Genomic DNA, 15,269 nt, shown 5'->3' with positions numbered 1-15,269 from the left:
GGTGAAGTGTGAGAGAGGTGGTTTGCCAAGGGATGGTTTGCAAATGAGCCAAGCACCCCTATTTATAGACTGAACAAAAGCCCGGACACGGCCCCGTGTCCATTGGACATGGCCCCGTGTCCACCCGTCTTCTCTTTTTTCATTAAATGCAGTTTGTCTGCATTAGTTGACCACGCCCCCGTGTCCGCTGGGCACGACCCCGTGTGCAGAAGCGTATCTGTACTATAAAGATTTCCATAGATTCTTCGAATCTTAGAGTTGACCACGGCCCCGTGTCCGCTGGGCACGCCCCCGTGGTGGGTGATAAAAGCTTCTACAACTTTGTCTTTTCTGCAGACACTTGGGCACGCCTCCGTGCTCATTGAGCACGGGTCGTGTTCAGCCTTCTGTTGTCTTGTTTTTGCTTTGGAGGATGCTGTCGAGGGGTCGGGCATGCCACGTTTATTCCTTTTCTTGTATTTATGTTAGATTTAGCTGCCTTTTTGCTTCTTTTGTTCATTTGAGCTCATTTAATCCTAAAAATACAAAAGTAAGACAGAAGCACACTTTTTCCAACATTATTTAAAAAAAAAAGGGTTAGTTTTATGCCACAATTGATGTAATTTATATGTTGCATTTTGCACACATCACATATCAAAAAACCCAATGTTTTGTTCGAGAAGTGTAGACAGTGTAACAACTCTCACTAAAAATAATATTTAGTATGATAATTATCCAATAAGGAAACCCTAATTGAGACACCCAAGTAATTCTGCACAAACTCTAAAAATTTCAGAACAATCGGAATTAGGATCAGGGCCCCTAAAACACAAGGGGGGTTAAACCCTAGTGATAATTATCCATAAAATTCGTTGTACGGATTATATTTCGTTTTATAAATGAGTCAGCAAGGCTAGTCCCGAACCCAGCTAGCCTATATAATTAGACTGTATCCCTTACGGACCGTAAGGGGAAATGGCATACGGTCCGTAAGCATGTCCCAAAAATCAGTATAAATAGCAGACATTGGGACTTGCTTTCTGTTGTTAATTCGACGAAGAAATTCGTTGTGTAGAGTACGTTATAAGCAGAAACAGTCCCAAAACACACACTAATATCGAATTGCTGCCGCAAAACAGGGTAATCACTCGATCGCTATTACGATTCATTTTCCGACTGATCAATATATCCAATGGATGTTCAAGTGCCGCCCACATTAGGGTGATACTTTGTCGTTCGTCGTTAATTCGATGGATGTTTAAGTATCGCACTTTGTCGTTCGTTGTGAGAATTTGATCTCGTGAGTTATCGTAAATGCTGTATTGATCACTAACCCGGTTTTGTGTGCATTATTATTTAAATTAGGTTAACAAGGCATACTTCTTACCTATAAAGAGGAGCCTAGGATTTCATTCTTCCTTGCTCATTTCTCTTCTTCTTCTCTCTATACGTTGGTGTTCTAACCAATAATCACCGATGCGATGTTCTGTCCGATCGATTCAAGAACCATCTAATGAATGCCGAAGTGTTGTGCTTTGTGAATTTCGTTAAACGGAATCCAAAGTACTATACTTTGTAAGTTCATTAAATGGATACCAAAGTACTGTCTGAATAAGACTATACTTTGTGAAATTCGTTAAGGTTCGAATCTCGTGACTACCGTTAAGGTTTGATTTGGGTTTTACACAAATACGTATTCCATTCTGTTAAACTATATGTTTAACTACCATAATACTCCCAACCACACACTCACAATCAAACAAACTATTAAATCATCAGAAGATCCAGAATAATAAAGTGCATGCTTAATTATCGGAAGAAGTAGAATCAAGAAGCTTGATAACTCAATCTTACATAAAGTGAGTCATTCTCTTTTTATCAACTGTTTTACAATACTCCAAATTATTTTCAGAATTATAATTACAGTGATTAAGTTTATGTAATCACCAAATTACAGCCAGTATGTGGGGTATTGTGCACATTACTACTGTTTTTATCACTTTAGGTGGGCGAACCTAAAATTAAGTGATATACGTCATTCATTGGGGCAGCCAATGGTGATATGACCATAGTCACAGATCCGGTCGAGTGACAAATACTGTGGGTAGTTGGTAGATATCAGAAACATATGTAAAAACTCTTAATACTGTAAATTATAATAAACGAGTCATTTTAAATAAATAGAATGATTCACTCAGTATTTCCCGCTGACAAAACCTTTTTAAAACGCGTTTCAGGTAATTACAGTATATTGGAGTAAGGATTGGATCCAACACTGAAAGGACTTCAAGAAGTGGCTTATTTTATTAATTAAATCAACTTAAGAAATATTGTTTTTGGGGTTTATCCCGTATTAAAAGCTACCTTTGTAAAACCTGGAATTTATTCCATCTATTTAAATAAAATCCGGTGTTTCTAAACTCTGATATTTTTCCTAACTCACGGTCCTGATGAAATTTCCGCTGCAATGTTTTTCAAAAATAATCACTGGTACCACTGGACTGCTCGCGGCTCCCGATTCCGTCCAGGGTGGGGTCGGGGGTCGTGACAGTAAAGGTGGTATCAGAGCCACTGACTTAAGCCAATAGGTGTTGTGATAATAATACCTAAGCTTAAATAAAAGAGTTAGGAAATTGCTAGTAACTGGTAGCATACATGATAGCATTTAGACTTGAACATAAGAAAAGATGCCTTAGTATAAGCTAAGCCACTTGTTTAAGCAATTAGGTGTTGTAAAAATACCTAAGTTAAGCAGAGAGTTAGGGACTTAATATTATCTGGTAGCACTCAGGATAATATTTAGACTTGAACTTACGAATTTTGCCTTAATATAAGCTTCAAGATAAATTACTTATATAAGTATAATGTGATGAATATTGGTATGCCATAAGAATGACGATTAGCAGGCAATAGCACTTAATTGCTATTTATTCTTGTTTATTGATATTATTTGGTCTAGAATAAAGATATGTTATGGAAATACAAATTTCCTTGATTCCGGGTAAAAGTCCTAATAAAAGAGGCACTTTTAAAATCTTGAAAAGATACTATTTATGGGAAATAGAAAATTTTCTCCGGCAAAACGGGGTATAGAGTAGCAGACTCTCCAGCTTGTCCGGATATACTGAGATTACCTCTCCGGCGCAAACCGGATAAGATGGGGTAAATAATATGTCAAACCAGTGACAAGATTTCCCTAAAATAATATCATGACCAATTATCTGACTGGTTTTTGGAAATATGAATCTATTATATACATTGAACCCTATGAAAGGTATGTATATTACAACATGTGAAATATATAATATAGATATGTATATCTATAAGAAATTCCAAAAGTCATAACAATTGATAATTAAGAATAAAGCACAAGTATATGTGTCAATAACAAATCTAGATTCCTTTATCAAGAATCTCTTACATATATTGATATAAAACATTATTTCGTTTGATCATCCACCTCGTAACTCGAGCGTCAACATAAAACAGTGGAAACTCTATAAACTGGAACACCATCAAAAATATAAGAATTTCCAATACATTACCATAAACTATTAACGCCAGTAAGAAGCATGTAAAGTTGTGATAATGCACAAGAAAACACATGAAACTTAAAATATACGTCCACAGACGTTGAAATATATCACACACGACTTCCAAGGCAAGACCTTTGGTTAACATAAATTGGGCATGATAACACCAATACTAATTCTGTCCGTAGAAGAACTACTAATAAAAAAGAAGCACTTTGCCACAAGATCCTACAAACCATCTGAATATCACTAAGGTACGTTGAAACAATATTTCACAACCATAGGTGCACAATCTAATCAGAGTCATGATTATTAGCACTACAAAAGAAGTTATGTACCTTTGCAATTCCCCTATTTCAATTCATTTCATTCGACATTCCTTGGTAATATCACTTAACAACAGTTATCACACGAAATTCCAGATAAAGTTCTTATATTTCTTTCGTTGCAATTCTGACTTCTGCCTATAATGAGTTGATTTTCGCGTTTCTACTCCCCCAAATGGTCATCATACCATGAGGATTCCTTTCATAGTAGCAAATATTGATCCATTTCGTTTCTTGGTAAATCCACACGTTACATATGCTCTGTTTGTTGCACATATGATTCGCTTGCTTTGTAAAAACCACTGGAGGGCTTCATTCCGAATTATTATTTTATCCAAACTTAAAATTTTATTATAAACCGCATTATTGCAAAACAATAATTCGTTGATATCAAGTCAATAATTTTTGTTAAATAATTGAAGTAAATACTTATATATATATATATATATATATATATATATATATAAATTATGCTGAGGTATACTTTCATTTTAAGTTTATGTTTAAGCTATCTATTAATAATTTTATATATTAATAATAATAGTGTTAATGTTATACTATGATTATTGTCTAGGGCAGATATTGAATAGTCGAGACTTAGTTAGGCATGGACTGGCCACCTATGCCTAAACAAGGTAGGGCACTAACCAATATCCAACCATGATAATAACTATTTAATATATATAAATTAAGTCATCATACTTATTTAGTAAATTTCAATTATATATAAAAATATTTTTATTATATATAGAAATATATATACTTTGTACTATAAAGAGAAGACATATTTTCATAAACCAATTAAAAGGGACGAATAAAATTATCTAAATAATTTTCTAAGTATTCATGAACAAGACATATTATAAATAAATGTTCATCTTGATTAATATTTCACAACTATTAAATACTTATAGAAATATTCTTTTATAATAATATATATATATATTAAAATATCAAATGTCATTTACGCAAGCCAATATTTAAGTATGCTTGATATTAAAATAAACATTTAGTATTTTACTTTTATGATTTAAAATACCCTATTATAAAATCTTATAATTAAACATACTTGATTTAAAAAAAAAATTGATAATCGTGAGTTCTAGAATATTGGGTAAACATATTTATAAAACATATATCATTATTTTGTCAAAATTACCACGGGTTTTGATATTTTAAACCTATCTATATTTATTTGTTATTCTATTTTATGATAACATAAAAGGAAAAAGTATTTAATAAATCAAAATATCACTTATCTTTAATCAAACATTTTGATTAAAGTCATCTGAATACAATTATGTATTAAGACAAAAATACACTAACTTTATTGTCTTTTCATGTATTCTTACAAAACACCCATCTCAGCACATTAATTTTCTCATATCATAATTCAATATTTGACAAATCATTTTTCATGTTTTCATTTCATTTTGAACCAGTCAATCTTAAGTCTTCCTTAGGTACCAATCAAGGTAAGTTTTCTTCTGACAAAGAATTTTACTAATTCCAAAAATTTCTTCACAGTCATACTAAAAATCTATAGACCATATATCTTTTGGCTTAAACATAATCACCTTGGAAACTATATCATTTCATCAGAATGTCTCATCTTTTGAAATATCCAGATTCGCTTCCTTAAAACTCTCAAATTCGAAAACGATAAATTTATTTGGTCATCATTGAATTCTTTCAATCATTACAAACACTTTGTAGCGTCCGAATAGATTTGTAGCCTGTGCTAAACCCTATTCATACGCCATTCGTTTGAATTGTCATATTCTTGGTACAATTATGTACTCAAATTACGATACATTGTTTCTCTTAATTAAAAGAAGAAACATAAAGAAAATATCATAGTCCAAATCTCGAGGACGAGATTTTTATTAAGGTGGGGAGGATGTAACAACTCTCACTAAAAATAATATTTAGTATGATAATTATCCAATAAGGAAACCCTAATTGAGACACCCAAGTAATTCTGCACAAACTCTAAAAATTTCAGAACAATCGGAATTAGGATCAGGGCCCCTAAAACACAAGGGGGGTTAAACCCTAGTGATAATTATCCATAAAATTCGTTGTACAGATTATAATTCGTTTTATAAATGAGTCAGCAAGGCTAGTCCCGAACCTAGCTAGCCTATATAATTAGACTGTATCCCTTACGGACCGTAAGGGGAAATGGCATACGGTCCGTAAGCATGTCCCAAAAATCAGTATAAATAGCAGACGTTGGGACTTGCTTTCTGTTGTTAATTCGACGAAGAAATTCGTTGTGTAGAGTACGTTATAAGCAGAAACAGTCCCAAAACACACACTAATATCGAATTGCTGCCGCAAAACAGGGTAATCACTCGATCGCTATTACGATTCATTTTCCGACTGATCAATATATCCAATGGATGTTCAAGTGCCGCCCACATTAGGGTGATACTTTGTCGTTCGTCGTTAATTCGATGGATGTTTAAGTATCGCACTTTGTCGTTCGTTGTGAGAATTTGATCTCGTGAGTTATCGTAAATGCTGTATTGATCACTAACCCGGTTTTGTGTGCATTATTATTTAAATTAGGTTAACAAGGCATACTTCTTACCTATAAATAGGAGCCTAGGATTTCATTCTTCCTTGCTCATTTCTCTTCTTCTTCTCTCTATACGTTGGTGTTCTAACCAATAATCACCGATGCGATGTTCTGTCCGATCGATTCAGGAACCATCTAACGAATGCCGAAGTGTTGTGCTTTGTGAATTTCGTTAAACGGAATCTAAAGTACTATACTTTGTAAGTTCATTAAATGGATACCAAAGTACTGTCTGAATAAGACTATACTTTGTGAAATTCGTTAAGGTTCGAATCTCGTGACTACCGTTAAGGTATGATTTGGGTTTTACACAAATACGTATTCCATTCTGTTAAACTATATGTTTAACTACCATAATACTCCCAACCACACACTCACAATCAAACAAACTATTAAATCATCAGAAGATCCAAAATAATAAAGTGCATGCTTAATTATCGGAAGAAGTAGAATCAAGATGCTTGATAACTCAATCTTACATAAAGTGAGTCATTCTCTTTTTATCAACTGTTTTACAATACTCCAAATTATTTTCAGAATTATAATTACAGTGATTAAGTTTATGTAATCACCAAATTACAGCCAGTATGTGGGGTATTGTGCACATTACTACTGTTTTTATCACTTTAGGTGGGCAAACCTAAAATTAAGTGATATACGTCATTCATTGGGGCAGCCAATGGTGATATGACCATAGTCACAGATCCGGTCGAGTGACAAATACTGTGGGTAGTTGGTAGATATCAGAAACATATGTAAAAACTCTTAATACTGTAAATTATAATAAACGAGTCATTTTAAATAAATAGAATGATTCACTCAGTATTTCCCGCTGACAAAACCTGTTTAAAACGCGTTTCAGGTAATTACAGTATATTGGAGTAAGGATTGGATCCAACACTGAAAGGACTTCAAGAAGTGGCTTATTTTATTAATTAAATCAACTTAAGAAATATTGTTTTTGGGGTTTATCCCGTATTAAAAGCTACCTTTGTAAAACCTGGAATTTATTCCATCTATTTAAATAAAATCCGGTGTTTCTAAACTCTGATATTTTTCCTAACTCACGGTCCTGATGAAATTTCCGCTGCAATGTTTTTCAAAAATAATCACCGGTACCACTGGACTGCTCGCGGCTCCCGATTCCGTCCAGGGTGGGGTCGGGGGTCGTGACAGATAGGGAAACCTGTTTTGTATATTCTAAATTTCACATATAAGAACCTATGTTATGTATATGTTACCCCATATTGTAAAAATAAAAACGATTTTGAAGAAGTGGGTTTATAAAGTGTATAAAGGATGATGTCTTGTGAACAATTTGAACATTGCAAATTATAAATAGAGGCTATAATTGTTGATGAATGTCTGGTAGATAGCGGCCGTACTAACACCATTCTCGAGCATATGAATTTTTTCTCTGTGTTGTCTTTGGCAGAGACACCGATCGGTACTATATCTGGTGTCAGTAACCTTATCAAAGGCTCTGATAGAGCACACATAACATTATCTTCGGGTACCCGACTTATTATTGGTAATGCATTAAATTCTAGTAAATCAAGAAGAAATTTACTTAGTTTTAAATATATTCGTAAAAATGGTTACCACCTTAAAGAATATCTAAAATAATATTGAATATCTTCAAATTACTTCAAACAAAAATGGCCAAGAAACCATTGCTAAACAATTAGAAGCCTTATCCTTTGGATTTTATTGTACTTATATTAAGCCTAATACAATCCGCTTTTCGGTTACCATGTCTAACCCGTCAAATAAAAAGTTAATGAATAGGATGATGTGTTCAACTCGTTTAATTAAACTGATCAACTAGTAAACCCATTTGAAATAAGGTCACAAACCAACCCTTTATGCCATGTTTAACCCATTTATTATAACTCCTTTACAACTAGAGATGGGCATAATCGGGTATTTTTAATACCCAGAACCGGGTACTACCCGTACCCGGGTACTGATAATAGTCAGTGGAACCGGGTACACTGAAGAACCGGGTCCGGGTTAAACCCGGGTAGAAGTCAAAAAAAGTGTAACCAATGTAACCGGTTACGGGTATTGTGGAACCGGGTTCGGGTAGTGTTTGGAACCGGGTATGTCGGGTACTGTTAGGAACCGGGTCTGTCGGGTATTTGAAATCAAAAAGCTGCAAAACACTGTTTGGAACCGTTCCAACGGATATAAGAGCGTTGGAAACCGATTTAATATTAAAAAATCGGTTTTTTCGTATAAAACCCCCCAATTTTTACCCTTCACTCCCATTATTACCCAAGTTCTTCATTACCTTCAATTACTAGTCCAAAAATTCATCAAACGAAGAGAGAATGGCATGCAACAACGAGGTTGTGATGGTTTTGGAAACCAAACGAAACACGGCTATTTGGAATGTAGGATCGTGTTTTGACCCGAACGAGTCGTTCAGAGGCGTTCTCCTATGTTTCAGGTGCGGAATAACAAGAAACGTAGGTAGAAATAGCTTGTTCTTCACTTTAATCTACTGATTTATTGATTTGACAATGTTTACACTTCGATCTTCACACCGGCAGCACTTCGGTATGGAATTGGCAAAGTTACAAATGAGATTCGCTCAAGGGTATTTATAGTGAGAGGAGGTTCCCATATTCGTACAGTACGAATAAGCGAACCTACTAGGTTCCCATATACAAACATGATAGGTTCCCATATTCGAACATAAGAGGTTCCCATATTCGGACATGAGAGGTTCCCATATTCGGACATGAGAGGTTCCCATATACGAACATAAGAGGTTCCCATATACGAACATAAGAGGTTCCCATATACGGACATGTACGTATAAGCGGACCTACTCTCTAAAACACCTATACTCTCCAATTTTCTCGTAAAACGCGCCCTAATCTATACAATACAATGAAAGACTCGATCCAAGACGAAATCAACAGATGTGGTGCACCAACAGACTCCCCCTCAGATGTTGATGGAGTCGACTATCGAGTCACAACAATGCTGTGTCTTCACATCTTCAGTCTTGATCAGTCTCTGGGCTTTTCTCTCTCTCTCTGTCTTCAGACTCCCCTTCTCGATTTACTGGCATTCCTTTGTTCTTCAGTAACATCTTCTGGATCGTTGTCTGGCCTTCACAAGTTCAAGATTGATTTCGAGGATTGAAACTTGGCTTTCTTCAATCAGAGGTCTTCAGGAATCGAGACTTGGCACTCTATCTTCAGATCCAAGATCGAAACCTGGCTATTCCTGCACATTCTTAACCCAGAAATAAATTTTCCAATTTTAACAATTTTCATGCACCAATACTAACATGTGCATCAACTACAACTTTCCCTCAAATTACTTTCTCTATGATGAACCACTTGTTGATTAATCAAAACAAAATTATTTTGACGATTTAGACACACTCCACTCCCCCTCACAACAAGATCATCATGTTTAGCACTCGAAATTTTGAAAATCAGCTTTCCTACATCAGTTGTCGAAAATCTTTTTGACTTTTTCAAAAGTTTATGCTAAAACACTCACAAAATCTTTTTGGATTTTCTAAAAAAAGTAACTGACACCATTTGTAAAAACACGAGAATGTAGAAATGAAATATTCACAAACATATTTTTGTGAGTTCGTGTAAGAGGATCATATCAGTTTATGAGACATGTCACTAACACCATTAAGCTTGATTACATTTTCAGTTCAAAAACAATTCACCTAGATTTTCAATATATCGGTCCACTGAAATTCTCACAGAAAGTTCAATTGATCCGAGATACGATGTTAATGTCTTAGATACTGACTTATTCGTGCGTCTCACTACTTGAATATACTCCCGTATCCAGATCCCAATATTCAGTCTTACAGGTGAGTATACCATAGCTGATATCTGTATAGGGGTTAGATGCGAGGGCCGTGAGAGCTCAGGTCGATACTTCCGTATACGCAGAGAGATGACGGCTTCGACTTTTGGTGTGTCCCCTTTAGAGGATCTTTTTATTTCAACAGCAGCGACTATCAATTTTATTGTTTCATCAGCATGCTGAAGGCGAAGCTATGTTTCAAGCTTTTGCGGAAAGCATTATCCGGGGACTAGGTCAGTACTTCCATACAGCAGAAGTCCCGGGATAATACCCCAGATATCACTGAGCATAAAGACCTAGTATCTCAGAATAAGGGACCTTTCAAACAAGATTTCAGGGGTTACCTATATATCCAAGTTTGTGTTAACCCACAGAACAAGCAAGTTTGAAATTTAGTTTATATCTCGTCACAATCTACTAAATGTGCGAAAATCTACTGGCATATCCACAGTGAGATTGTTTATCACATTTTATCTTTACATTTCTTTAGCATGTTGTGACAGCCTACTGATGTACTATCATTTCCTCTTTTCTCAACAAAACTCATTTTTGAATTTTATCATGTTTTTGTATTTTTCAAATTTTCAAATGTTTTTAGATTTTCTGAGATTTCCCTACTCCCCCTAAAATGCAAACATATTTCAAAGGAAATTTGAAAACTACTAGACTCTTGACCCACTAGAAACATGAAAAGTAAAACAAACTGTACAGAAACTTGACAACTGACATCGAATCACATCAAATCGCCATTCACTAGGCATAAACAATCTGAACTCCCCCTTTCAACAAACCATTTTCTCAATTAGATCTCAAAACACGTAAGTTTGTTTTAATCGAAATGATTTTTCCGGAAAATGAGTTTGTGTTTACCACTTTTAAGTTTACCACTTATGAAGCATGGGGATATGGTTCATCATCTTTTTTATCAATCTCATATGAATAGTAAATCAAGTACAACTTAATGTCCCTGATTTACCATTTGCAGTGCAGAAACCTCTGTATCACTTGTAAACATAATCTCTTCAGAGTATAACCAACAAATACCATTTGTAAGTAAACCAAATAATACCACTTGTAGGTTTTCCTGTAGGAATGAGACATCTACAGAAACCTCTTTACCACTTGTCGAATTAGACAGAAAGATGCCGAGTCCTGCTTCTCAATTACCAACCTGGAAGCTCCGGCGTAGTCCTTTCACCTGTTAAACATTCAAACACGATTCAAAATCTTTCAAACAAACTTTTCAAACACTAGAATGATGCCGATTCCTGATCCACGAAATAAACTTGGGATCTCCGGCATAGTCCTTTGACTATCATGGAAAGCAAACTTCCATCCAAGTCTTTTCAGACTTGATGGATTTCAACTCTTGCGCAGTAGGGTTGTATGTTGCCTTTTTAGTTGCGTAAAAGTCTTTAACCCCCTTCGCTTTCCCACTTAACATTTTACCAAAAATCTTTTTAACATTCCCGTTGAATGTTTTCTCGACATCAAAATCTTTTTTCCAACTTTCTTTTTAACTTCCTCAAACTTCAGTGATGGAAACTCTTCATCATTCACTGAAATTTTCTCCTCAACCTGTGGCTCTTCTGGCTTTGTGGAACCAGATTCATCACCGACATTTTCATCATTCTTTTTAACAACCCACACTTAGTTGTCTTTTTCTTTCTTTTTGTAAAAATTCTTCTTCGAACACTCACCAACCTCATATTTTGAATTTTCAAAAATTTTAAGTCTATTGGTTGGTGGTTCAATATCAACAACTTTGTCTTTTAATTTCTGAGAAACTCCCTGTTTTGTTTTTGCATTTGTCGAACAGTTCCATGCAATGTGACCAGCTTCATTGCACTTGTAACAGGTTCGAGTCTCTCTTTGATAAAACACTTCAGTTCCATTCTTCTTTCTTTCAGCAAGAAACTCTTGATTTGACTGTCTCCAGAATGGTTTCTTCTGTTCATCTTCTGAGCTTCCACCTGACACAAATTCTGTTTTTGTTTTAGAATTTTTATCATTTTTATAATTTTCTGGTGGAACAAAGCCTAATCCTTTCTTTTTGTAGCTACGATTTTGGTTAGGTTTCTTTTGAAAACCAGAACCAGAATTGTAACCCTTTTTCTTGTTTAGACGTTGTTGAACTCTTGAAGTGTATTTTTTAGGTTTTTCAGTAAGATTTAAATCTTTTATTTCAGAAATATTGATTTCTGTTATTTTGAAAACCTTTTTGATCATGTCAAAGCGAACACTTTTTATTGGAAATTCTTTGTCATAATATAATTTGTCCGAATCATTTAAAGTATATACAACTTCAAATGTTTCATCATCCAAATTTGCTTTCGATAACAAAAATTCTATACTGTAAGACCGTTTAACCGACGAATTTTGACTGTTGACTGACGAATTTGACCCTCCAGACTCAGATTTTGACTCGGACTCCTCATCAGTATCCAACACCTGATCGACCACCTTTTTAATTAACTCAGACTCATGATCGGTATCGGACGAGGTAAACGTGACATCAATGTTATCTGGTAAAACGTCAGTTGTGTCGGTTTTTAGCTTTATATTGACTGCTTTCTCAAGTTGCTCCTCGTTTGGTTTTCTAGGAGAATACCCTTCCCAAATTGGAGGCGGACACTTGTTATAGCTAACAGTCGGTTTCTTACTACAATCTTTCTTCTTCTTTGGCTTCTCGTCTTGAAAAGCTTCCATTCCTGCAACAGTTGGGTAAATACGATCAATGAGATAATCAGAACTAGAATAACTTTGCAGTAAACGTCTAATTCTCTCATTCTCAATCTTTTCCGTTTCCAACTCTTGCTTCCATTTGGCACTTTCTTCAATGTAGAAATTGATAGCTTTTTGCTTTGACATCATGACTGCATTCATCATCGTCAGTGCCTGTTCTCTTTCAGTGTTTGTCTTTTGGAGACCAGTTACTGTTTTGTTCAAGACATCGTACGATTCTTTCACGTAGTTGAGGTTGAACAGTAACTGCTCCTTCTTCTTCTCGTACTCAGCTATTATGTCATCTTTTGCTGCACATTCCTTGCAAGCTTCCAAACACTTTGTGCAAGGCTTGACGACTTCAACAATCTTCTCAACCTCGATTGTTTTCACAACTTCAATCACCTTTTCTTCTTCTTTCTCAACTTCGGTAATCTTCTCAGCAACACTTTCAACATTTTGAACATCATCTTTAGATTTCTTTTGTTGTTCTTTAGCAGCTCTTTTCTCCTTCAGTTTTTCCAAGCGATCTGCAAAATAGAAATGAAAACTTTCAGGAGAAAGATGAGATTTAGCAACATTAATATGTTTCTCTTCCTCATCATCACTGCTACTATCAACTGGTGATTGATCAAATTGTACAGATTTTTCAGAATCAACATCTGATACACCAGAATCAGACGGTGTTTGATCAAATATAACTTCCTTTTCTGAAGTAACATCATTCTGTGCACTCTCATCCGAACTCTGTAAACCTTCATCAGCACTTTCTGAGCTCTCATCAGATGTAACAGACTGCTCCTCCACACTTTTCACTGTCTCTCCAATAGACTTCATCCACGTGGCAAACATGTCTGGTTCTTTAACAATCTTAGCAATGAAAGCTTTAAAATCTCCATTTTCATCCATAAACAAATCCCAACTAAATCCTTCAGGTAGTTTCTCATCATCTTGATCAATTATGCATGCTGCTTTTCCATCAGATGATATATAATTCTTCCAGCTGAAATCTACCAAACAAGCTCTCTTTGAATCTTCAATCTTTCTACCATGAGCCGTCTGTGAGTCTTGTGATTGACCAACTTGCTGATAAATGGCTTTCTTGTAGTAATCGTCTTTACCAAACGGATTCTGAGCACCGCTAGCTTCTCTGTTCTTGCATTCCCGTTTGAAATGGCCTTTCTCCCTGCATCGAAAATAAGTAACTTTAGATTTATCAAAACCTAAAGTAGATACATGAGCATCAAGAAAGTCATTTCTCCCGGTGATTGTTTTGAACTTTTCAGCACGTCGAAGAACACTTGCAAGACACCATTTGATATCCATTAATTCCATCTCTTCGGCGTCTATTTGATCGTAATCCTCTTTGGTGAGCATAGGATTCCCGATCCGACCAGCTACTAGGCCCTCATAAGATAACAAAACAGAACCAAGTAGAGCCATGTGGTCTTTAGCAGTGTCTTCTGAGAAGCTTTGACCTTCTGGAAGATTTAGTGCAATGTTGCATTGAATCACATAACCATTTCCAGTTTTAGTACTCTGAGACTGAAAACTTGTGTTTAATTCTTTAGGATTGACACTCGGAAATGATGAGAATCCACTGCTGTTTTTGGTCGAACTCTGATCAGCTTTTTCTGATGAATCCCCAGCACTGAATGCGGTTTGGATTTTCGGACTTCTCTCAGATTCTGGAACTGGAATGCTACCCTTGTAGTACATCTTCACATCCTGTTGACCACTCGAACTATTCATCCTCGCGATCTTTTGCTGTTCCAGATCCTGACTCTCGATCTTTTCGATAAACTGAGAAATCGTTAACCCATCATAAACACCCGTGTTTTTCAGAATCATCAGATATGTTCCCCACTCTTTCTGTGGTAGTGCATCAGCAAGCTTATCCACCCACTCTTCACGATCTTTTTCAACACCCAACATCGACAATGATCGCGCTAAGTGACAGTATCTCTCAATCAGCTTCTTTGTATCCTCTCCCGGTAAGCTGCTGAACAAATCAAACTCTTTCTTAAGCAGCGCCTTCTTGCTCTTTATCATGTTCTCGCTTCCCTCAAATTTAACTTTAAGAGCATCCCATATCGACTTTGCAGTTTTGTCGTGCTATAGCAGAATGAATATATCTTCTTTGATCGCTTGCTGCAACAAACTGATCATCATCTTCTCGGCTTTGTACATCACCCGTTCCTGATCCGTGAATTCAGATAACTGTTTGATAACTTGTAATTCTGTTCGAGGCAACACATACTTCTTCAATATACA

The sequence above is a fragment of the Helianthus annuus genome, chromosome 16 (genome assembly GCF_002127325.2).
Source record: "Helianthus annuus cultivar XRQ/B chromosome 16, HanXRQr2.0-SUNRISE, whole genome shotgun sequence".
In the NCBI taxonomy this organism is placed as follows: Eukaryota; Viridiplantae; Streptophyta; class Magnoliopsida; order Asterales; family Asteraceae; genus Helianthus; species Helianthus annuus.
Note: the sequence above shows the minus strand (reverse complement) of the source record.